At 40.2% G+C, this 26,569-nt stretch overlaps 1 long non-coding RNA gene across 1 annotated transcript in view; it reads left to right on the top strand.

Annotated features, from left to right (window-relative positions):
- The window catches only part of LOC121136283, a 57,913-nt gene extending 35,931 nt beyond the window's left edge, over positions 1-21,982 (top strand). The window contains exon 3 of the long non-coding RNA XR_005873429.1: positions 21,832-21,982. This is a non-coding gene — a long non-coding RNA (uncharacterized LOC121136283). The remainder of the gene's footprint in view (positions 1-21,831) is intronic.
- The last annotated feature ends 4,587 nt before the right edge of the window (positions 21,983-26,569 follow it).

Raw genomic sequence — 26,569 nt, 5'->3', positions numbered from 1 at the left:
GAGGGAAACACTTTGGCTCTGTTTCTTATTGTTTACTCAAAAAGAACTACATTACACTGAAAATTTGATTCATATTTGTTCACAGGTTTTGGCAATAGAGGAAGTAGGAGAGATGTAGGGGGAATTAGGGGAGAATTTGAGAAAAATGTTTATGTGCATTGGTAGGAAGATGTAGCTAAATGTGCAGGAGGGCTTAAAGATGTGTGAAAGGTGTGTGTGTGTGCATAAGGGAAATGTATCTGAAGTGCAGAGAAAGAGAAGTGTGGAGAGATATAGCAGAGTGGGTAGAGAGATATAGAAGATGTAGAGATACATGTATGGAGGAGAGATGTGTGGGAAGGAAGAGGTATATGGGTGTGGGGAGAATATAACTGTGTAGAGAGAGATGTGGCTGTGTAAAGAAGTGAGGAAGCATGTAGCTGTGTGGGGAATGTGTAGAGAATGTTACTGTGTGAAAATAGATGTAACTATGTATAGAGGGGTCTGACTGTATAGAAGATAGATGTAGCTGGGTACAAAGATAAAACTGTGTGTAGAGAAATGTAAATGGAATTCTTAATTGGTCTAAGTAATAAAAACCTGGAGTCAGATATAGAGGAAAATGCTGAGAGATTAGAGAGAAGGAGCAAACCACTGCCACACCTTACCTCCTTAGCGTCTCAGCAGACAAGAGAGTGAGTTCCTGTTTCTCCCTGTTTATATCCTGTTTCTGCCCAGCTACCTCACTTCCATTCTGTCTATACAGAACTCTATTGTTAGCTAGTGGCAAGCTCTATTCTCTGACCTCCAGACAGGCTTTATTTGTACAAGCAAGATATCAGTACATATCCTACTTTTTTGTATAAAATTTGAAAAATAAGATTATAACTAATATAAGAAAATTATGTACAACAAGTTCAATAAGTATATACAATATGTATAGGCAGTAAGTACATTAACAATATCTAGTCCAGGAGTTCAATTTGGTTCACAGATGTGGGTGTCTGCCTGTGCCTTTATCAGCCACTGGATGAGAATTCTAGTATAGCATATAAGATAGTCATCATTCTCATTATCAGGGGAGGACATTTAAGGTAGCTTTAATGCCAGTTGATGTCATTCTTGTAGCTATGTGAAGATGTCATTAGTACCAGATCTCTCCTCCAACTTATAATGGATCTCTCTTTTATGGTATCTCCCATCCTTTTCTCCTCTATTCTTACCCTGGCTCAATGTTCCTGGTCTCCCATGTCCTCCTTTCCACTCTTCTTTTCTCCCTCTCTTTCTTGCATCTCCTTCTGCCCTTGCCTTCTACCCCCCAATCCAATTAGGAGATATCATCCCATAACCCTTCTCCGGGTTACCATGCATATCTCTCTTAGGGTCTTCCCTGCTTCCCAGACACTGGCAGTGGGATTGTGGCCTAGCAATGCCCTGCTCCATGTCTAAGATCCATATATGAGTGAGTACATACCATGTTTCTCTTTTTGTGACTGGGTTACCTCACTCAGGATGGGTTCCTCTAGTGCCATCCATTTGCCTGCAAATTTCAAGATTCTATTTTTTTCCTGCTGAATAGTACTCCATTGTGTAAATGTACCACATTGACTCTATCCACTCTTCAGTTGAGGGGCATCTAGGTTGCTTCCAGGTTCTGGCTATTACAAATAATGCTGCTATGAACATAGTTGCACAGATGTCTTTATTGAATGAGTGTACATCTTTTGGGTATATTCCTAAGAGTGGAATTGCTGTATCTTGTGGTAGACTGATTTTCATTTTCCTGAGGAATCTCCATATCGATCTCCAAAGTGGCTGCACAAGTTGGCATTCCCATCAGCAGTGGAGAGTGTACCCTTTCTCCACATCCTCTCCAGGATTTTAGCCATTCTGATGGGTGTGACATGGTATCTCAGAGTTGTTTTGATTTTAATTTCCCTTGGATGTTGAGCTCTTTCTCAAGTGTCTCTCAGCCATTTTAGACTCCTCTATTGAGAATTCTGTGTTTAGTTCTATACCCCACTTTTTAATTGGATCCTTTGGTGTTCTGGAGACTTGCTTCTGGAGTTCTTTGTAAATTTTGGAGATCAGCCCTCTGTCAGATATGGGGTTAGTGAATATCTTTTCCCATTCTGTGGACTGTTGTTTTGTCTTGTTGACTATGTCCTTTGCCCTGAAGAAGCTCCTCAGTTTCAGGAGGTCCCATTTATTAATTGTCAATGTCAGTGATGACCAAAGGAGTCAAGAGCAGGCTGGCAAAACCCAAAGAGGCAGCTGACCTAAACAAGGGGGAACACATGGACAACAGATTGAGGGGCTAGCATGGGACTGATCCAAACATCCCTCCCACTGAAACTGGGTGACAGACAGGAGGCCTTGACAATCTATGGAACCTTAAAGTGTAGAGCAGTATTTATTCCTGGCATACAGGAGGACTCTGAGAACCCATACCACATGGAGGGATGCTCTCTTAGCCCAGGCTGTCACATGGGGAAGAACCTAGGCCCTTCGTGGCATGATGTGACAGACTCTGAAAATCCCTCATCAAAGCCCTTGACCTTCCTGGGGAGTGAAGGGGGGATGAAGTAGGGGTGAGGGATTGGGAGGATTGTGGGGTGGGGGAGGAGGGGATGGAGAGGGAACTGAGAGTAACATGTATAAAAAGTTAAATAAAAATATGAAAAAACAATATCTAGTCCATTAACATTAGACAAATTCAGAAAAAATACTCTATAATGTATTATTTCTTGATGAGTCTAAAGTCTTGTACCTAATATACTTTCTATTCTAATTTGCATTATCAACTTATCTTTTAATGTCTTTCAACTCTATTACTCCGAATGCATCTTTAGTGAGTTTCTTTACTGATTCTGGTAAATAAGGAAAACTATATCTATACTATCTTTTCTTTAATTCTCTCAGAGACCCAAAAATTATATTAACTGAGTAAAAGGGAAGTACAAGCAAGCAACTTACAAAATATGTGAGAAATAACAGAAACCTCTGGATGTCTGGACTCTTACTGGTTGATGAATAAAATACTGGCCAGTAGACAAGCAGGATAAATAGGAGAAATCTGGGAAGAGGAAGCAGAGAGGAGACACCACAGAGATGCCATGTAGCTACAGGGAAGATAGGAAACTAGGCATTCTCTGGTAAGATAAGTACATTTAGAAATGCATACATTGATAGTTATGAATTAATAATTAAGAGAGAGCTAGCTAACAATAAATCTGAGCCATTGGCCAAACAGTTTATAATTAATGTAAGTCACTGTGTGTTTATTTAGGGCTAAACTGCTGTGGGGCCAGGCAGGACAGAAACACCATCTACAGAGATATATTGGGGTTCAGGAGAGAGATATGTGTATGTAAAGAGAGATATGTAACTGTGTGTAAAGAGATGTAACTGTGTAAAAAGATTATCAATGAGAGAGATTATTTAAGTTGAAATTAAAGAGAAAGTAACCATCAGGAAAGCATGTATTTGTTATTTCTTTTTTAAAATTTCCACCAGAAAGTGTGTGCTTCCTTATTAAACCCTCAGATAAGAAAAGACTAGCCCTAGCCACATTCTTGAATTTGTTTTGTATACCCTGGAGGCGGTCTTGGAGCAGAATCTTCAAAAGGTCTCTGATATTGCTCAATAACACATCCCTGCCTTGCTTCTCCATTCTCTCCACCTTAGTATTCTGGTGGGAATTTTGTCTCCTTGCAGGCATATTCCAGAGATATTGCCCACAGTTACCAAGTACCTCTAAATCTGACTTCAAGGGAGCTAGTCCGATAGAGAGACAACCCAGTAGGACACCAGTTTCATGAGAGAATAGTGAATGAATTGCTATTATATCAAATCCAGGTGATCATGAATACTGGTTCATGTCTCTTTGTGGGCTCCATAGTAATTAAATAAATCTAGATCAAGAGTTGCAATATCTTAATAGTTTATTTCTTGAATTTTCTTCTCCTTTGTTCATGTCTTCATTTTGGATTTACAGAAGCTATGACTTCTTAGACCAATTCTGCATATGTCACCCAATCTTTGCCAAGAAAGCAGATTGAATGATACGATAAGTTGTTATTTGATTCTTTGGATCATCTCAGCAAGGGAGTAAATGAAAGAAAAGAGACTAAGTTTCGCTGACAGTTTTTCTTGGTTTTCTGTTATGTTTTAAGGTGCTAGGAACAAACCTTGGTCCTCATGCCCATTAGATATGTATGTGAACACTGAGACAAACTTCTAACCTGAGTACAATTTATGCTTTGTGATCCACTCATATTATTAAACTTATGTGTGGAATGCCTGGTATTCACAGATGAGCATTAGGGAAACCAGAAATGTAAATATGCAGGGTTGTCTCTTTAAAGGGAGGAATGCATTGACTGTTATCCACTCAGAAGTCTGCGAGTAGATGTGGTTAATAGCCTGGTGACCTTTGTGCTATCTGTGTGACATAAACCTGATTGGATCCTCCTCCCAGATGCTAATCTTGAGCTTATAAATCTATAGAACCTGTCTTTATGGAAGGTATCACATGTACTTTACAAAAAGTTTCTATGTGGTCATGCTTTAAGTTTTATTCTGTACACAGACTTGAGTTAATTATTACCAGGGAATTTTTCACCAAATTATGCTGTTCTTAAACATGATTAAAATAAACTACTTGGCATCAGACTCCTGAAGTTTGAACCAACACTGGCTACTGGGGCGTGTTGCTTCCTGAAGATGTTTCAATTGATGATAAGGGTTTATTCTGAGAAATATGTCAGAAGGTAATTTTGTCATTGTTCAGGCATCATGGTCTATATTTGTACAGGATGAAATAGCTAGGAAATCCCTGGGAGATTTAGTCTTATGGGACAGCTATTGTAAATATGGCCTGTCAATGAGTGACACATTGTCATGTACTGCATAGTTGCATTTTATTTTTAAATGAAACAGTGATATAGACAGTGACTGTTCCAACTTTAGGCCACATGGTGAGCAGCAATTTCTTAGCACAGGACATTCAGGTATTTGCTTTTCTCGATAACCAGTCCAGCCCTCTGTTCTGATACCATTTATCAAAATGACATCATGAACCTTTCATCCTTTCTGGAACTCAAACAGCATATACAGTCCTCTTCAGAAAAGATGGTGAGGGTGTGTCCTAAATTTGTCATGGTAAAAGTAGGATGGGGGTTAAGAGGTTAATCATGGTTACCTGGTTTCCAGAGAGGTGGAGTGTAGACCAAGTGAACCAATACCTAGTTTGCTTAGTTCTGAACCATGTTCTTTTTCATACTCAATGGCTACAGTGAAAGAGTTCCTTTGTCCAGTATATGCAGAAAATCAGATGAGAAACTGTTTATCACATAGGACCAAATCCATTACTGCATTTAGTTAAATTACAGCATTATAGAGGTTATAAAAAGGCCCACAATCCATCTATACTGAAGAGGCTGCACATACCTGAGTGTGGATGTCAGAACCACACAAATCTGGGCCGAATCAGTTCATTTGTCCTTGTTGGTGCAGGTCCTTGGACACTAATTCAATACCTCTAAGCCATTTATTTCCTTGTGCAATAGTGATGCCATATCTTAATTTACAATATGGCTGTTAGACTTGCACATCATGCTTGAAAAATTCTCTATCACCATCTTATTTTTAAGGTTTAGCTTATATCCTGGAACAGCATTCCTTAACCTTCCATCTCAGCCATCTTAGTGGATTTGCATAACTGCTTTAATAGTTATGACTATGGTCTGGTGTATGACTCTGATTTATTCCACTATCTCATGATCTCCTTGAGACAGAGACTGGATTCATGCATCCTTATTCTTTTGGGACTCTTGGATCTTTTCAACTTAGGATAAAAACTCTTCCATGCATGCCAGTTACTAGGAAAAGGGAGCACATGTCTGAAATACAAATATAATATGGAAGACTCATGGCTGGTTTTCCTATATGGACTTTCAGGTGTAGTAGTGGGGCCAGATTTCATGATCCATGTAAAAAATACCTTCTTCCTTTTACCTGAGCCTTCTCCAGCTTTGGTCTTGGAAGACTTCCTGTTGGACCATGAACAGGTATGTGGTCTTCCAGAAAAAAACATTAAGAATCCATTTCCCAATCTGGTTTTACTAACATGAGGTGTACTCCCTCAGCTGATCTTCCCTATAAGTTGTTGACACTAAAACATACCTCTTATCTTGAAGAGATAGTTTGAGATAGTTTATTCTGGAGCTAAATATGAGTGATTATGTCCCCCAAATACCATGTTCTAATCTAGTAACAGTCTCATGATAGTTTTTTTATAAAAATAGAACAAAGAAGGTCATGAATTAAATATTTTAAGAATACATTGGTGCAAAGATCTGGTAGACAGAGAAGAGTAAAGAGGGAAAGTCTCTACCATAAACACCCAATACATTATTTGATGTTATTGATGGCATTAATAGACTTTGAGTTAGCAGAAGGTAGATGTTTAATTGTATATACCAAAATTGTTTACCCAGTAGTCATAAAGATGGATGTTAAATCAAACAGAGGTGGGCAATGAATGGCTATTATTAAGAAAGCTTAAAAGATAGTCCTTGAAAGATATTTGGAATTCAAACCTTCAAGATTCCAGTCCTTCATTATCACAGTCTATCCATCAGCCTTGAAGGATCTTTATAACAGAAGCAACTTTTCTTCTGGAAACACAAGTTAATAAAGTTCTCTGATGTTGGCATGATTATCAGTGAGGCATACGAAGTCATCCATGGTCAAAATACAAATGGAATAATTTAATCTTGTGAATAATAATAACAGTCATATCCAGGCATTCATGTCAGGCATTTTTACATTGTTGTTTCACTATTTTTCAGAAAGAAATTTCAATGCATAAAGGGGCAGTTATTGGCCCATAATCATTCTTGTTCAACAACCATGTAGTTTAAAAAAAATCACAGAATAAACCAACACCATTCTCCCATCTATGTGTCTCCAAATCACAAGTTCTATTCCTTTGGCTGTGTTCTTCCTAACTGTAAACAGTCACCATGCTTCAGGCTTAGTAAGCTGAATGAGATCTTCATCTGTGTTATATAAGTTATGACACTGTTTTCCTGGCCTGCAGATGTATCTGTGCCTCTCCCAGTCTGTGGCTTGAGATAACTTTGCTTATGGAGGTAGAGCACCTGTGTGAAATAGGTTGACTTCCAAAATTGTGGACTTGTAGGCCAGAGAACTTACCACACAGTCTATTTGTCACACAAGGTATGGATCATGCATAAGATGGATTCTTTCTTGGGGCTGGTTTTCACAGGCTATCTCTTGAAGTGTATTTAAATCAAATTGGATTTACACAAAGTAACAGGAACACAAGTTCCCTCATCAGTACAGCTTTGGCTGAAAGTGAATTTTGTGGATGAATCAACTGAGAAATGGGAATGACTTAAACTCACCAGAGCTCAGAATAAATGTGTAAATCATTGATTTCCTTTAAATTTTCTAATTTAGGGGAGTAGGTTTTCAAAGTATGACCTGATGATTCTTTGGATTTCCTCAGTTTCTATTGTTATGTCCCCTTTTTCATTTCTCATTTTGTTAATTATCATGTTCTCTCTCTGTCTTTTGGTTAGGTTTGATAAAAGTTTGTCTATCTTGTTGATTTCTCAAAGAACCAACTCTTTGTTTCATTGATTCTTTGCATTTTTTCTTTGTTTCTACTTTATTGTTTTCAGCTCTCAACTTGATTATTTCCTGGCATCTTCTCCTCTTAGGTGAGTTTGCTTCTTTTTGTTCTAGAGCTTTCAGGTGTTCTGTTAATTCTCTAGTGTGGCAATTCTCCAGTTTCTTCAAGTGGGCACTTAGTGCTATGAGTTTTCCTCTTAGAACTTCTTTCAAAGTATCCCAACAGTTTGGATATATTGTGCCTTCATTTTCATTGAATTCTAGGACGTTTGGCCAGACTCAGTGTGATTCTTCCGGGGGGGGCTCCTTTCTATGCACAGAAAATGCCCAGGGAGAAAGAAGCAGGTGGATGTATGAAGTTGGGGCTCAGAGCAGGACCCCCCACTCACCTCAAGCACAGAGCGGGGACAGGAGGGCACTGAAGACTGATGTGTGCCCAGACTCACGGGGATCCTTCTGGGTAGGGCAGGTCCACTCTAGGTGCAGAAAATGCCCAGGGAAATGCAAGCAGGCGGATGTTGGGAGGTGGGATCTAGAGCAAAACCCCCATTCACCTCAAGCACTGGACAGGGGCCAGAGGGGGCTCCTGTGATCCTTTCTTATGGTTCATGAATAGTGCCATTAAGGAATGACAACAGCTGCAGTTTTTACAACACACACACACACACACACACACACACACACACACACACGCGTGCACGCACTTTATTTTTTCTTCAAGCTTTGTGAGATTAAAGCTTTCTGAACTCAAACACTGTTCAGCGATTAGGATTCCACTTCATTCCACCTTTATTACACATTACAATAGAAGCAGAAGGATCACTGCCAACTCTTTTTTTTCTCAATACATGTTTTTATTTAAATTAGAAACATGAATATTTAACATGTCAATACCAGCTCCCTCTTCCACCCCTCCTTCCATCCCTCGACCAGCCTCCCAAGCCCCCACCGCATCCCCACATCATTCCCCAGGGAGGATAAGTCCCTCTTTGGGGGGCATCTCCAAAGTCTGTCATTTCATCCAGGGCAGGACCTAGGCCCTTCCCCATGTGTCCAGGCTGAGAGAGCATCCCTCTATCTGGAATGGGCTCCCAAAAACCATTCATAAACCATTGTAAACACTGATCTACTTCCCAAGGCTCAAGAGATTTCTGTGGCCTATTCACTGAGACTACATTCCTGGAGTCTGGATCAGTCCCCTGTTGTCCTCTCAGGCATCAATCTGGGATTCAAGCGCTCCCCCTTTTCCAGTCAGCTGTCTTTGTGGGTTTCACCATCATGGTCTTGACCCCTTTGCTCATCACTCCTCCATCTCTGTCACTAGGTTCCAGGAGTTCAATTCAGTGTTTAGCTATGGGTATCTGTCTCTGCTTCCATCAGTCACTGGATGAAGGTTCTAGGATGGCATATATAAGGTAGTCATCAACCTTATCATCAAGGAGAGGCATTTAATGTAGTCTTTCGACTATTGCTTAGTTTGCCAGGTGGTATTATCCTTGTAGATCTCTGGAAATCTCACTAGTGTCAGCTTTCTCCTAAAGCCTATAATGACTACATTTATTATGGTATCTCTCATACTGCTCTCCTCTATTCTTACCTTGACTCAACCTACCTGCTCCCCCATGTTTTGGAGACTTGCTTATTGAGTTCTTTTTAAATTTTGGAGATCAGCCCTCTGTCAGATGTGGGGTTAGTTAATATCTTTTCCCAATCTGTGGGGTATCTTTTTCTCTTGCTGATTGTTTCCTTTGCCTTACAGAAGATTCTCAGTTTCAGGAGGTCCCATTTATTAATTGTCAATCTCAGTGTTTGTGCTACTGGTGTTATGTTCAAGGGTACCTCCCACTTTCTCTTCCTTTTTTTGACTCTTTTATAAAATTTTTCTTTTTAAATTTAAATTAGAAACAAAGTTGCTTCACATATCAATTTCAGGTATCTCTCCCTTTCCTTGCATGCCCTTCCACCAACCCCACCAATATCCCCTCATTTCCCCAGGGAGGGTGAGGCCCTCATGGGGGTCAATAGTCTATCATTTCATCGACAGCAAGGCCTACACCCTCCCCTGGGAGTCCAGGGTGAGAGTGCATCTCTCACTGTTAGATGGGCACCCAAATTTCATTTGTATACCTGGGATAAACACTGATCTACTACACACGGCCCAATAGATTACCTAGGCCTCTCACAGACACCCACATTCAGGGGGTCTTGATCAGTCCCATGCTGGAATCACAGCCATCAGTCTAGAAATCAGGAACTAACCCATGTGAGGTCAGATGTTTCTGGGGGTTAAACCAGCCCAGTATTAACCCCTTTGCTCATTAGTCCTCCCTCTCTGTCACTCGAATCCATGAGTTCAACTCAGTGTTTAGCTCTGGGAGTCTGCCTCTGCTTACATCAGCCACTGAATGAAGGTCTTTTTCCAAGACTCTCTGGTCATGGGATTATAGGCTGGTATTCCCCAGATCTATGTTTAAAATCCATATTTGAGAGAGTACATGCCATGTTTCTCTTTTAGTGACTGGGTTACCTCACTGAGGATGTTTTCTTCTATTGCCATCCATTTGGCTGCAAATTTTAGGATTCCATTGTTTTTTTCTGCTGAATCGTACTCTATTGTGTAAATGTACCACATTTTCTCCATCCACTCTTCGGTATAGGGGCATCTAGGTTGCCTCCAGGTTCTGGCTATTACAAATAATGCTGCTAAGAACATAGTGGAACAGATGTCCTTGTTGTATGAATGTGAATCTTTTGGAGTGCTGGATCGTGTGGTAGGTTTATTCCCATTTTTCTGAGGAATCTCCATAATGATTTCAAAAGTAGCTGTATGAGTTGGCACTCCCACCAGCAATGGAGGAGTGTTCCCCTTTCACTACAACCTCTCTAGCATAAATTGTCATTGGTGTTTTAGATTTTAGCCATTCTGACAGGAGTAAGATGGTATCTCAGAGTTGTTTTGATTTGCATTTCCTGAATGGCTAAGGATGTTGAGCACTTTCTCAAGTGCCTCTTAGCCACTTTTTAGAGTCCTCTATTGAAAATTCTCTATTTAGTTCTGTAGCCCACTTTTAAATTGGATCCTTTGGTATTTTGGAGACTTGCTTCTTTTTTTTTTATTTTGGAAATTTTTTATTTAAATTAGAAACAATCTCATTTTGCATATAAATCCAAGTTCCCTCTCTCACATCTTCCCATGACCTCCCATCGGCCTCCCCATCCCACCTCCATCCACTCCCCAGGGAGGGTGAGGCCTTCCATGGGGGATCATTTAAGTCTGTCACATCATTTGGGGGAGGGCCTAGGCCCTCCTCCGTGGAGACTTGCTTCTTGAGTTCTTTGTAAATTTAGGAGATCAGCACACTGACAATTGTGGGGTTAGTGAATTGCTTTTCCCATTCTGTGGGCTGCCTTCCTGTCCTGCTGGCTGTGTACATTGTCTTACACAAGCTTCTCAGTTTCAGGAGGTCTCATTTATTAATTGTTGACCTCACTGTCTGTGCTACTGGTGTTATGTTCAGGAAGCTGTCTCCTGTACCAATGTGTTTAACGGTACCACGTACTTTCTCTTGTAAGAGGTTCAGTATGGCTGGATTTATGTTGATGTCTTTGATCCATTTGGACCTTAATTTTGTACATGGCGATAGACATTGATCTATCCGCATTCATCTACATGCCAGCATGCAGTTATTCTAGCACCATTTGTTAAAGGTGCTTTCTTTTTTCCATTGTATATTTTTAGCGTTTTTGTCAAAGATCAGATGTTCATACATGTGTGGGTTAATATCATGGTGTTCAATTCAATTTATGTCTATCTTTGTGCCAATACTACACTGTTTTCAGGACTACACCTCTATAATAGAGATTGAGGTCAGGGATGGTGATGCCTCCAGATGTTGCTTTGTTGAGTAAGGTTCTTTTGGTTATCCTGGGTCTTTCATTTTTCTATACAAAATTGATTATTGTTCTTGCAAGGTCTATGATGAATTATGCTGGTATGTTACTTAGGATTGCATCGAATCTGTAGATTGCTTATGGCAGGATTGCCATTTTTACTACATTGATCCTATCTATCCAAGTGTATGGGAGATCTTCCCATTTTCTGAGGGCTTATTTCAAGACTCAAGGTTCTTGTGAAAGAGGTCTTTCACTCATTTTGTTAGCATTTTCTCAATGTATTTTATGTTGTTTGTGGTAAATGTTTCTCTGATTTCTTTCTCAGCCATTTTGTCGTCTGTATATAGTAGGGCTACTGATTTTCTTGAGTTGATCTTGTAGCCTGCCACTTTGCTGAAGGTGTTAATCAGCAGTAAGTGTTCCCTGGAAGAGTTCTTTGGATCATTTATGTAAACTATCATATCATCTGCAAATAGTGAAAGTTTGACGTTTTCCTTTCCAATTTGTATCCCCTTGATCTCCTTTTGTTGTTGTATGGCTCTAGCTAGAAATTCGAGTACAATATTGAAAAGGTATGGAAAGAGTGTCCTGTTCCTGATTTTAGTGTAAATCATGTTGAGTTTCTCTCCATTTGGTTTGATGCTGGTTGTTGGTTTATTATGTTTAGGTATGTTCCTGTTAGCCCAGATTTCTCCAAGACCTTTATCATGAAGGGATGTTGGATTTTGTCACAGGTTTTCCTGCATCTATTGAGATGATCATATGATTTTTGTTTTTCACCTTGTTTATATAGTGGATTACGTTGATGGATTTTCCTATGTTGAACCATCCCTGTATTCCTGGGATGAAACCTACTTGATCATGTTGAATCATTGTTTTGATGTGTTCTTGGATCTGATTTGCCAGTATTTTCTTGAGTATTTTTGCATCAATGTTCATGAGGGATATTGGTCTGAAGTTCTCTTTCTTAGTTGTATCTTTGTGTGACTTGGGAATCAAGGTTATTGAAGCATCATAGAAAGAGTTTGGCAAAGACCCTTCTGCTTCTATTGAATGGAATACTTTGAGAAAAATTGGTATAAGCTGCTCTTTGAATTTCTGGTAGAATTCTGCACTGAGGCCATCTGGACCTGGGCTTTTTTGGTTGGGAGACTTTTGATGACTGCTTCTATTTCCATAGGGGTTATAGGTCTATTTAAATTTCTTATCTTTTCTTGATTTAATTTTGGCAAGTGATAGCTATTCAGGAAGTCATTCATTTCCTTTAAATTTTCTAATTTTTGTGGAGTACAGGTATTTAAAATATGCCCTGATAATTCTCTGAATTTCCTCAGAGTTCATTGTTATGTCCCTCTTTTCGTTTCTGATTTTGTCAATTTGCATGTTCACTCTCTGCAGTTTGGTAAGTTTAGACAAAGTTTTGTCTGTCTTGTTGATTTTCTCAAAGAACCAACTCTTCATTGCATTGATTATTTGTATTGTTTTCCTAGTTTCTACTTTATTGATTTCAGCCCTCAGCTTCATTATTTCCTGGTGTCTACTCCTCCTGGGGGAGTTTGCTTCTTTGTGTTCTATAGCTTTCAGCTGTGCTGTTAATTCTCTAGTATTTCTATTCTCCAGTTTCTTCATGTTGACACTTAGTGCTATGAACTTCCCTCTTAGCACTGCTTTCAAAGTGTCCCATAGGTTTGGGTATGTTGTGTCTTCATTCTCATTGAATTCGAGGAAGTCTTTAATTTTTTTTTTATTTCTTCTTTGACCCAGAAATGTTGCAATTGTGCATTATTCAATTTCCATGAGTTTGTAGGGTTTATTCAATTTGTGTTGTTGTTGAATTCTAATTTTAAAGCATGGTGGTCTGATAAGATGCACGGAGTTATTCCAATTTTTTGTACCTGCTGAGGTTTGATATGTTGCCAAGTATATGGTTGATTTTTGAGAAAGTTCCATGTGGTGGTGAGAAGAAGGTATATTCTTTATTATGTTGCTGGAATGTTCTATGGATGTCTGTTGATCCCAATTGGGTCACAACTTCTATTAGTCCCTTTGCTTCTTTGCTAAGTTTCTGTCTGGTATTCCTGCCTATTGGTGTGAGTGTGGTGTAGAAGTCTCCCACTATAAGTGTGTGGGGCTTTATATGTGATTTGAGTTTTAGTAATGTTTCTTTTATGGACGTGAATGCCTTTGTATTTGGGGCATAGATGTTCAGAATTGAAACTTCATCTTGGTGGATTTCTTCTGTGATGAGAATGTCATGACTTCCTTCATCTCTTTTTATTTATTTTATTTTAAAGTCTAATTTCTTAGATATTGGGATTGCTGCCCCTGCTTTTTTCTTGGGTCCATTAGATTGGGAAATCTTTTCCCAACCTTTAACTCTGAGGTAATGTTATTCCTGGAGGGTGAGGTGTGTTTCTTGTATGCAGCAGAAAGTTGGGTTCTGTCTTCGGATCCATTCTGTTAGCTGGTGTCTTTTTATGGGTGAGTTAAAGACATTAATATTGAGGGATATTAATGACCATTGATTGTTCATTCTTCTTTGATTTGGAATGGTTGTTGTTGGTGGAATTATGTGTGGAATTGGTCCTCTTTTTTCATTTGGCTGTTGGTAAAATGGGATTATCTAATGCCTATGTTTTTCTGGTTGTAGTTAACTTCCTTGGGTTAGAGTTTTCCTTCCAGGACTTTCTGTAGGGCTGGGTTAGTGGATATGTATTGCTTGAATCTAGTTTTATTATGGAATATCTTGTTTTCTCCATCTATAGTGATTGAGAGCTTTGCCGGGTATAGTAGGCTGGGCTGGCATCCATGGTCTCTTAGAATTGGTACAATATCTATCCAGGACCTTCTGGCTTTCAGAGTTTCCATGGAGAATTCAGGTGTAATTCTGATAGGTTTGCCTTTATATGTTACTTGGCCTTTTTCCTTAGCTTCTCTTACTTTTCTTTCTTTATTCTGTATTTTTGGTTCTTGATTATTATGGGGCAAGTGGACTTTTTTGTGGTCCACTCTATTTTGTGTTCTGTAAGCTTCTTGTACCTTCATTGGCATGTCTTTCTTTAGGATGGGAAAGTTTGCCTCTATGATCTTGTTGAATATGTTTTCTGCCCCTTTGAGGTGGTTTATTCACCTTCTATACATGCTATTATTCTTAAGTTTGGTCTTTTCTTGGTGTGCCATATTCCCTGGATGTTTTGTGTTAGGGATTTGTTGGACTTAAGATTTTCTTTGGTTGATGAATCCATTTCTCCTAGTGTGTCTTCAACACCTGAGATTCTCTCTTCCATCTCTTGTATTCTGTTGGATATGTTTGCATCTGTAGTACCTGGCCATTTGCCCAGCTTTTCTATTTCCAGCCTTCCTCCACATTGTGTTTTTTTAATTGTCTCTATTTCAGTTTTCAACCCTTGCACTGTTTGAATTATTTCTTGCAATTTTTGCTTTGTTTTTTCATCCATTTGTTGCATTTTATAAATTTTTTTTGTTTTTTTTTCTTCCATTTCTTGCACTTTTTGGTTTGCTTTCTCTTCCATTTTTTGCATTTTTTGGCTTGTTTTTCTTCCATTTCTTGCATTTTTTGGATTGTTTTTCTTCCATTTCTTTGAGGGATTTTCCTATACCCTCTTTTAGGGTCTCTTATCATTTTCTTGAAATTGTTTTTAAGGTCATTCTTTTCTGCTCCTTTTGCATTGGAATGTTGGAGTTTTGCTGGTGTGGGGTCTAGAATCTGGCAGTGTCATATTTGTTTTTCTGTTGCTGAGTGTGTTTTTGTTTTCTCACTTTCCCATATCTTCTTCTAGTGGGTGCAGAAAGAGCCCCTTACTGGTCTAGTGGTTAGGGGACTAGAGTTCCCTTTTGATGGGTGCAAGCAAGTCCAATACTCTCATAGTTCTTCTATCCCTGGTCCTAGTCCTGGTCGTGTGGGTGAAGAAGAAGCCCAGGAATCTGGGGAGCATAGTCTCCCGCCTGGTCCCCTAGCCCATTGGATGAGGACAAGACCTGGGATCTGGGGTGTTTTCTCTCCCTGGGATGGGAGGCTCTGTGACAGTCAGTCAGCAGTCCCCATGCACTGGAAGGCAGGCTTGGATATGGGGTCTTGTTTATCTGGACCTGCTTGTTCCCTGGTCTTATTGGTGGAAGAGGAAATCTGTGATCTGTGTTGCTTGGCTCCTGCCAGCATGGGAGGCACTGTGGCAGTCACTAGGAAGTCCCCAGGCACTGGAAGGCAGGCCTGGATGTGGGGCCTTGTTTACCTGGACCTTGGACCTGTTGGTCTCCTGGTCTCATTGGTGGAAGAGAAGACCTGGGATTTGGGGTGCCTGGCTCCCACCAAGGATGGCAAACTCTGTGGCAGTCCCCAGGCACTGGAGCTCAAGCCTGGATACAGGGCCTGGTTTACCTGGTCCAGCTGGTCCTGCTGGTTCTGCTGGTCTCCTAGATCTGCTGGTCCCTTGATCTCCTTGGTGGAAGAGAAGACCTCGGATCTGGGGTGCCTGGCTCCCACCAGGATGGGAAGTTCTGTGGCAGTCCCCACGCAATCCACAGGCAGTGGAGTGCAGGCCTGGATGTAGGGCCTTGTTTACCTGGACCTGCTGGTCCCCTTGTCTGGTTGGTGGAAGCTCCCACTTTCTCTTCTAAGAGGTTCAGTGTGACTGGATTTATGTTGAGGTCTTTGATTCATTTAGACTTAAATTTTGTGCATGGTGATAGACATGGATTTATCTGCAGTCTTCTACATGCCAATATCCATTTATGCCAGCACTATTTGTTGAAGGTGCTTTCTTTTTTCCATTGGATAATTTTAGCTTCTTTGTCAAAAATCAGGTGCTCATAGGTTTGTGGATTAATCTCAGGGTTTTCAATTCAATTCCATTGGTCTACGTGCCTATTTTTGTTCCAATACCAAGCTATTTCTAGGACTATAGCTCTATAGTAGAGCTTGAAGTCAAGGATGGTGATGCCTCCAGATGTTGCTTTGTTGAGCAGGGCTGTCTTGGCTAGGCAATAGATAATCACACTTTACCAACAGGGAAAAGAAAAAGTGGTGGAAATCCACATACAATTCCACGACCAACAACCATTCCATAAACAGTTAAGTATGAGCTACTAATGGTCACTAATTTCCCATATTAATGGTCTTAACTCGCCCATCAAAAGACACAGGTTAACAGAATGAATTCAAAGATGGAATCCATGATTCTGCTGCATACAAGCAAAACACCTCAGCTTTAAGACAGACATTATTTCAGAGTTAAGGGTTAGCAAAAGATTTTCTAATCAAATGCACCCAAGAAACATGCAGGGGTAGCAATCCTAATATCTAACAATAAAAAGAGATGAAGGAGGTCACTTCATACTCATCACAGGAGAAATCCACCAAGATGAAGTCTCAATTCTGAACATCTATGCCCCAAATACAAAGCCATCCACATTTGTAAAAGAACCATTACTAAAACTCAAAGCACATATAAAACCTCACACACTTGTAGTGGGAGACATCAACACCCCACTTTCACCACTAGACTGGACCACAAGATAGAAACTTAAAACAAAACAAAGGATCTAATAGAAGTTATAACCCAATTGTGTTTAACAGACATCTATAGAACACTCCATCTAAACACAAAAGAATATACCTTCTTCCTCAAAAATCAACCACATACTTGGCAACATAGCTAACCTCAACAGGTACAAAAAATTGAGGTAAGGCCAAACTCTCTTTACAAGGCTACAATTACCTTAGTACACAAAACAAACAAAGACACAACTAAGATAGGTAATTACAGACCAATCTCCTTCATGAACATTGATGCAAAATACTCAATAAAATACTGGCAAATAGAATAAAAAAATCAGAAAAATCATACACCATGATCAAGTAGGCTTCATTCCAGGAATGCAGGGATGGTTCACCATATGAAAATCCATCAATGCAATTCACCATATAAATAATCTGAAAAAGAAAAACCACATGATCATCTCACTAGATGCTGAAAAAGCCTTTGACAAAATCCAATACCCCTTAATGATAAAGTTCTTGCAGAAGTCATGGATAACATTCCTAAGCATATATGCAGCAAACCAACAGCCAGCATCAAAGTAAATGCAGAGAAACTCACGACGATTCCTCTAAAATCAGGAACAAGGCAAGGATGTCCACTCTCTCCATATCTTGCAGATATTGTACTTGAAATTCTTGCTAGAGCAATAAGACAACAAATGGAGTTCAAGGAAAGCAAAAAGTCAAACTTTCAGTATTTGCAGATGATATGATAGTCTATGTAAGTGACCCAAAGAATTCTACCAGGGAACTCCTACACCTGATAAACAGCTTCAACAAAGTGGCAAGATACAAAATTAACTCAAAAAATCAGTAGCCCTACTATACATAGGAAATAAAGGGGATGAGAAAGAAATCAGAGAATCATCACCTTTTACAATAACCAAAAACACCATAAAATATCTTGGGGTAACTCTAACCAAACAGCCTGTATAACAAGAACTTAGAGTCTTTAAAGAAAAAAATTAAAGAAGATACCAGAAAATGGAAAGATCTCCAATGTCCTTGGATAGGTAGGATCAACTTAGTAAAAAATGGTAATCTTACCAAAAGCAATCTACAGAATCAATGTAAACCCTATCAAAATACCAGCACAATTTTTCACAGACCTCAAAAGGACAATCCTCAACTTTATATGGGAAAAAAAGACCCAGGATAGCCGAAACAACCCAGTACAATAAAGGAACTTCAGGAGGCATCACCATCCCTGACTTCAAGGTCTATTATAGAGCTATTGTCCTGAAAACAGATTGATATTGGCACAAAAACAGACAGGTTAGGCCATTGGAATTGAATCAAAGACACTGATATCAACCCACACATCTTAGAACACTTGATCTTTGACAAATAAGCTAAAACTATACAGTGGAAAAAGAAAGCATTTTCAACAAATGGTGCTGGAGTAATTGGATATTGGCATGTAAAAGATCCATATCTATCACCATGCACAAAACTTAAGTCCAAATGAATCAAAGACCTCAACATTAATCCAGCCACACTGAACCACTTACAAGAGAAAGTAGAATGTACCCTTGAATGAATTGGTACAGGAGACCACTTCCTGGAATTAACACCAGTAGCACAGATACTGACATCAACAATTAATAAATGGGACCTCCTGAAACTGAGAAGCTTTTCCAAGGCAAAGGACAGTCAATAAGACAAACTGACAGCTTTAGAATGGTAAAAGATATTCACAAACCCCACATGTGATAAAGGACTGATCTACAAATTTACAAAGAACTCAAGAAGCAAATCTCCAAAGCGCCAAAGGATCCAATTAAAAAGTGGGCTACAGAACTAAATAGAGAATTCTCGATAGAGGCATCTAAAATGGCTGAGAGACACTTGAGAAAGAGCTCAACATCCTTAGCCATCAGGGAAATGCAAATCAAAGCAACTCTGAGATACCATCTCACTCCCTTCAGAATGGCTAAAATAAAAAAAAAACTAATAACAGTTTATGCTGGAGAGGATGTGGAGAAAGGGGTACACTCCTCCACTGCTGGTGGGTATGCCATCTTGTGCAGCCACTTTGGAGATCAGTATGGAGATTCCTCTGGAAAATGGAAATCAGTCTACCACAAGGTCTAGCAATTCCACTCTTAGGCATATACCCAAAAAAATGTACACTCATATAATAAGGACATCTGCTCAACTATGTTCATAGCAGCATTATTTGTAATAGCCAGAACCTGGAAGCAACCTAGATGTCCCTCATCTGAAGAGTGGATAGAGAAATGTGGTACAGTTACATAATGGAGTACTACTAAGCAGAAAAAAATGGAAATATTGAAATTTGCAGGGAAATGGATTACACTAGAAGACACCATTCTGAGTGAGGTAACCCAGTCACAAAAAGAAAAACATTACATGTACTCACTTATATATGGATTTTAGACATGGAGCAGGGCATTACCAGCCTACACAATCCCACTGCCTGAGAGTCTGGGAAGCAGGGAGGACCCTAAGAGAGATATGCGTGGCAAGCCAGAAAAGAGTTATGGGACAAGATCTCCTAATTGGATTGGGAGTGGGGTGGGTGGAGGGCAGAAGGATATGGGAGAAAGAGAAGAGGGGGGAAATAGGAGGGGAGAGGAGGATATGGGAGAGCAAGAAGTTTGAGCCAGGGTAAGAATAGAGGAGAGATAGATGAGAGATACCATAATAGAGGGAGCCATTGTAAGTTGGAGGAGAGATCTGGCACTAGTGAGATCTACAAGAATGACACAAACTGGCATTAAGGCTACCTTAAATGCCCTTCCATGATAATGAGATGGATGACTACCTTACATGCCATCTTAGAACCGTCATGCAGTGGCTGATGGAACCAGAGGCAAATACCCACACCTAAAAAACAAATTGAACTCCTGGAACCCAGTTGCAAAGAGGAGTGATAAGCAAAGGAATCAAGATCGGGTTGGCAGAACCCACAGAGGCATCTGGCCCAAACAAGGGGGAATGCATGAACCCCAGACTGATGACTTAGAAGCCAGTATGGGACTGATCCAGATATCCTCCCCCACCCTGCTTCCCCAAACCTGGGTGTCAGAGAAGAGGCCTTGGCAATCTGTGAGACCTTGGAGAGTAGAGCAGAATTGATTCTTGTTGTACAAATAGCTTCTGGGAGCCTATTCCACATGAAGGGATGCTCTCACATCCTGGACACATGGGGCAGGACCTGGGCCCTCCCTGGGACAGACTCTGAAAATCCCTCATGAAATCCCTTACCATCCCTGGGGAGTGGACAGGGGTGGAGTAGGTTGGGGGTTGGGAGGATTGAGAAATTGGGGAGGAGGGGAGGGAGAGGGAACTGACATTAACATGTGTAAAATGTTAAGTTAAAAAAGGAAAAAAAAGAAATGAGCACAGCTTTGTAAGCCTTGCTATTGTCATAGATAAGCCCACTTACCCAAGTACATCACAGACACCTTGCATGATAAGAGCAACATAAAGATTAGCAGCACAGCATTTTTGTCCAATTGATAGAGTTTCCAAGCGCAGCCTAGGAAGGAAGGAATAATGTGTCAGTTGTAATGCAGATATCAGAGAAAAATGATCAAGTAATATCATGGTATGTGGACAGTGGAACATTCCACATGGAGCTGGGGGTGCTAATTAGTTTCATTCCTAGGAAAAGAGATGTTTCTAATCAAATTTGTGATTTCATTACAAACTTTGCATTGCAACTACCCAGAATGCTCTCAAGTCTACAATAAAGTATGGTGCACTCAGCAACTGTGCTTTGGGATGGTCCCAGGAGGATGCAGGGAGCATGGCCCTTAGGAGCCAGGGCATGGGTTAGAAGAGAGGTCAGTGACAGCCAGGGAAAAGGGGGTATTTTGTCTCAGTCTGTAATAATAGAATATCACAGGCTTGGAGGCTTGCATAACAGACATTTTCTTGAAGACTAGAACCACTGATCAAGAGTCACAGGGTTAGTGATTCACTCTTTGCTTAGCTGTAGACAACTATCTTTCCATTGTGTCTTTGCATGACCTATCTCCTATGCATTTGTTGTGGGGAGAAAATTCAGGGATGGGGGAGGCAGGGAGCAGAAGAGAGTGTGAGCCTCTGAGGAAAAGAGAAAAGGTGAGATCTTATCCATTGCTTTGTGTGCATGTTTGCTTGCTAAGAGACAGAGTTGTACTATATATTCCAGACTGGCTTTGTACTCAACATCCTTCTGAAGTAGCCTCCGGAATACTAGATTTTAGGCATGCACCATCACACACAGATTGATGTCTCTTCTTATAAGGATATCACCTTAAAAGTTACATTGAATTAGGACTCCAACCCTATAACCCCCTTTATTCTGATTACCCCTCTAATAGTCTTAACATACAAATCATGCAGACATGTTTTTGAATCTATGACAAAAAGGACATCAGAAAATCAGGCACTTAAAGGATGAGAGTAGTTTTTTTTGGTTTTTTTTCTCCCTCTCAGAAAAAAAGCTACCTTTCAAATGGTGTAGAGCAATGTTTGCATGTTTCTGTATCAGACTCACTTAAGCCCTGTTGGTATTTATCACAGATTCCCAGAGGCAGGAAAGGTGATCATTTACCTGAAGGAGAATCTTCATTTGATGAGATTATGTATACTCAAAACAATCACAAAAACATCACATGGTTGACAAAACATTTTTGATTATCTATGGTTCCAGAGCAGAAGTTATTCTCAGTAAATGGAGTCTGTGTGAAAAATTTAACTCTCTTCCTCCTTTTGGGTCATAGTGACATCTTGCCTGGACCAATGATGCTGCCAAGATCTGCCCCTCTCTTGATGTCAGCCTTCAGGAATCAGTGGGTACCTGTGACAGGACGATGGCTGTCTCTTGGACCATGAACATTGTCCACAGATTTCCTAGGGTCAGTGAGCCTCTTCCTAAGCATGAAGATCACAACTTCTGCTCCATCAATGCAATCTGTTGAAAAAGAACATTGTTTAATAGTTGTTCCTATTTGTGAAAACATCATCTTGGGGTTGAGGTCTTCAGGTAAAACATATCACATACTTTCACACATGAAAAGAGAAGTGCAATTGTTTGTGAGGAAGAATGGCATCAGATGGAGGGGAAAGATGGTAAAGAATGGTGAACAAAGCACAATGGTCTACATGTATGAAAATACAAAGCAAGCAGTGCAATGCTTAAAAATAAATGGAAGTATTATGCTCTACCTTATCCGGGGAGCAGGATGATATCTGGTTAAGTCCAGATAGTCAGGGAATCCAGCTCACTTTAGTAGAAATTCCAGATTTATCACTAGCCAGCTGCCAAGTTGAGGCTGCTTAGCACCTTATTTACTTCATCTGTGTGCTAGGTATCACTCTAGGAACTGTGTTTGTGAGGTTATTGCATGAGGGAATTTGCTTTAGCAGATGACTGGATGCTGGAGGAAATGACCCCAAAATGTGTGCTTTAAGTAGGGCATCATAGAACATGTCTCAAAACCACCAGGATCAACATTAAAAGGGAATGCCTATTATTGTGTTGGGTCAAAGACATAAAGTAAGCCTCTGCCAGGCAAGCCATCAGCTCTGAGCATAAAAGGTCTGGCATGGCTCTCATTTCAAATTGGTACCAGCTGTATCTAGTAGGAGAATTCTCCAAAGCAACTAAATAATTTACAAAGAAACTGGAATTGTGATGTGAATCCCATGGGTCAAATAGTGTCCTAAAAAGATACATTAGGCTGGTAATTGTCGGTAGCTCAGGCTTTGACCTTTGACAGTAGGGCTGTAATTTGCCGAATTAGTTAAGATGAGGTCCTACTGAAACACAGACTATCTTTGATCCAATCTCATTGGTATTCATTTAAGGGAAAATTTCGGGGCTGGAAAGGTAAGATTCCTTAGTGGTTAAGAGCACTTACTGATCTAGAAGATCTGAGTTAGATTCCCATCACCCATGTAGTAACTCACATCCATCTGTAATACAGTTTCAGGGGATAAGAGGCCCTCTTCTGGTATCCTTTGGCACTGCATGCATGGGGTATACAGTCATGCAGACAAAATATTCATAGACATAAAAATAAAATAGAATAAAGAGAAGAGAAATTCAGGCATAGACAAAAAGGGAATTTGGCCCTGAGAAAATGGAAGCAGTGATTGGAATGATGCTTCTATAAACCAAAGAGTCTAGAGGGTTACCCTTTGGGGCTTACACTAGAGCCCCACACATATAGCCTGCACTTCTCCCTTCCAGAAAGTGTGAGGTGACACATAATTGTTTTTAGTCTCTGGCTTATAGTCTTTCATCAGCTCACCCTTGAGAAACCACTGGGTAGCTATTTCTTCCAGGCTGAAACACCCATTCCTAGGGGCAGGGCAGTTCAGAAAGCAAGAGAGTCACTAGCCTCTCATCTGGGCATATAATAATCAGTAGTCACTTCAGATAAGAGGTTCTCCAGTGAAGCATCAGTGTCTTTGCTTTCACAATACACTCAAACATCTCAGCAATGGTGGAGAAGAATAAACCATATGATCAATGAAAGTGTCCTCTGACCTTTTCTAAGGAAAAGGAGCATGGCTTGTGGTCACTCTGCTCCCCAGCAAAGCAAATGACATAGGTAAAACAAAATGATACAAAAGTATGAAAGTTTACTTATTGGCATTCAGAATTGACTAAAGAAATAGCAAGCCAAAATGGTAATCCTTGCAGACCTCCATTGGACTTGACTGTAGAGTATAGACTTCCTTGTCTGCTGCTTTGGTTTTTTTCCCCCACCAGCTGCCTGGGCTCTGCCACAGTTGCAGTCCCCAAGTAACACACAGGACACTATATTAATTATAAAGCTGCTGGCTGTTTGCTTGGTTTCTTACTGGCTATCTCTGACTGAAGTATTTAACCCATAATTGTTAATCTAAGTATTTCTCTTACTGGAGGAAAGGGTGTGGACCTCTTACTCTTATGGCAGCTACATCATGTCTGCCTGTGTCTCTCTTTCCCAGAATCCTCCTCAACTCCTAGTCCCACCTATTGGTCAACAGTGCTTTAGTCAACAACCAATAAGAGACAGATTTACAGAATGGCATCTCCCATCACTTGACTGTCCTTGAATTAGAGCCTTTATGAGCCCCACCCATCATTCTCTTCATATAAATAGTTATAACCCTGATTACAGTGACTTGGAGAACATTGTTAAAGAACTAAGGAAGAGGCCCATAAACCAGAACTCTTCAGCCACAGGGTTAGTTTCCCTGGAGGCTACCCCTGGGGTAATTTCAGATTTAAAACAGCCTTATTAAGGGCTGGGTCACAGAAACTTTTATTTAAGCCAGACTGCTTTTATAAGTTCAACTCCAAGGAGCTGTCCCCAGGTGATAGTAACTTGTTTCAAATTTCACAGGAAACTTTGGGGGGAAATTAATGGTGGAAACAACAATAAACAAGCCTTGAGGGTTATATTGAAGTTCATATATTATGGCTCAAGTTTGAGCCTACCATAGAGCAAAAGGGTGGAGAACTACATGAAGCTGTAGTATTCATAGATGGAGTGACCATGAAATGTAGTATGTCCATTAAAGCATTAAACGTGGAAACTGAGTTCTTATAGAAGTGACCCTTTAAGTGAATCATCAATCTCATGCATGAACTCACTGTGGATATGCCATGTCTACCTCATAACCTCACCCAAACCTGTACACATATGTGATAAACATGCCCCCAGAAATATAGTAACAAACTCTTGTTACTTTCATGTCATTCTCAGAAGCCAGGTTCATCATGATGTCAGTTTCCCACATAGGTCCTTCATTCCCTTGGTCCAAGGGTTCCAGACAAAGTTGTTCCAGGCTCACCAGTCTGAAGGCATGAGTTCCAAACTCTAATTCACCCATCTTCATATGGAAGCCTCTGTAGTCATCTTGAAGTGTAAATCAGACCATCGCTGCCATCTCTCCCCAACTCACAATTCTGACATCACACTTAGAACAAAGGGCACAAAGACTCTGACTGCAGAGCAGGGATCCTGTCTCTGGGCATTAGCTCATGGTTTGATTACCTCCTTGTTCAATCTCACCCTCATTGCCCACAGATTTCCTTTGTAAACAAGCCACAGGTCTCAGAACACCCAGATGCAATCCCTCTTTTGTGTCTACAGACCAACTCTTTCCTGAAATTAGATTAGATCATAAGCAAGTGCATAAGGCAGTCTTAACCCATTAAGACATCTCCTGGAGGATAGATAGATAATTTTTTCTACAATGTCCCACACCTATGACAGTGCCAGACCCTGGATAGGTACCTGAATAACCATTTTTTCAATTAAGTAGATAGAATGTTGAGATGCAGAATCATATCTTAAAATATTTGCATCAATTATGTCACCTCTATTCCATACTGTCAGTTGTATGTGGGACAGATAACCACCCACTACCCATTTGTATATGATGCTGGAGAGAAAATCCCTCATCTACCCACTACCTATTTGCTTATGATACTGGACAGACAATTCCCTATCTACCCACAATCAATTTGTATATCATGTTGGTTAGATGCTCCCTCATTCTCACCCACCTACTACCCATTTGTTTATAAGATTGGACAAATCATCCCACACTAACCCACATCCATTTGTATATGATGCCGGACAAATAATCTGACATCACCCCCTATTTATTTGCTCATTGCCCAGCAAGTAAGGTCTGTGTATCAGCAGTGGTCTTGGATGGTGCTGGTTGGCTTTTGTCAACTTGACACAAACATAGACATATCTGGCGAGAGGGGATCTCAACTTACAAATTGCCTCCATCAAAGTGTCCTTGAGTGATTGGGGAGGTTCCAGACCACTGTAGGCAGTGCCACCCCAAGGCATATTGGGAGCTATGAGAAAACATGAGCCTGAAAGCAAACAATAAGCAATGTTCTGCTTCAGTTCCTGCCATGACTTCCCTCAATGAGTAACTGTAATTGGAATATGTAAGTCAAATAAATTCTTTCCTTTACAAATTCTTTTTGTCATCATGTTTCATCACAACAAAAGAAAGCAAACTAGGACAAGGAATATGCAAGATTATGTGTTACATTGCTGGCAGGCCTCTGGGTGTGAGGTCAGGGAACATGCATTCTCTTAGTGGCATAATCAATTTAAAAGATAAACAAGGGATTAGTGTAACTTGATAAAGGAGTATGTTCCTAGCATCAGCTATATCTCAACACTAAAACAAATAGATAAATTAATAAACAATGAATACTAGGCAGTGATGTTGGCCTACATGTTAGGCAAAACAAGGCATAGGAGAAATGGTTGCTAGAAGTAGTGGTAAATGCTTAAACCAATGCCAGGGGATATTGTGTGATATTTGTACATGTGTGAAGGTGTAATAAAAAGCTGAATTGCCAATAGCTAGGTAGGAGGTATAGTCGGGATTTTCAAGGAGAAAAAGGAAAAGGAGGAGAAATTCAGTTGTGTGGGAGACATCAGGAGACATGGAGAGGAAACAGGACGTACAAGATGGAAGAGAGGTAAT

This window comes from Mesocricetus auratus, unplaced genomic scaffold (genome assembly GCF_017639785.1).
Source record: "Mesocricetus auratus isolate SY011 unplaced genomic scaffold, BCM_Maur_2.0 Super-Scaffold_100057, whole genome shotgun sequence".
Taxonomy (NCBI): Eukaryota; Metazoa; Chordata; class Mammalia; order Rodentia; family Cricetidae; genus Mesocricetus; species Mesocricetus auratus.
Note: the sequence above shows the minus strand (reverse complement) of the source record. Positions and strands in the feature narration are given on the sequence as shown.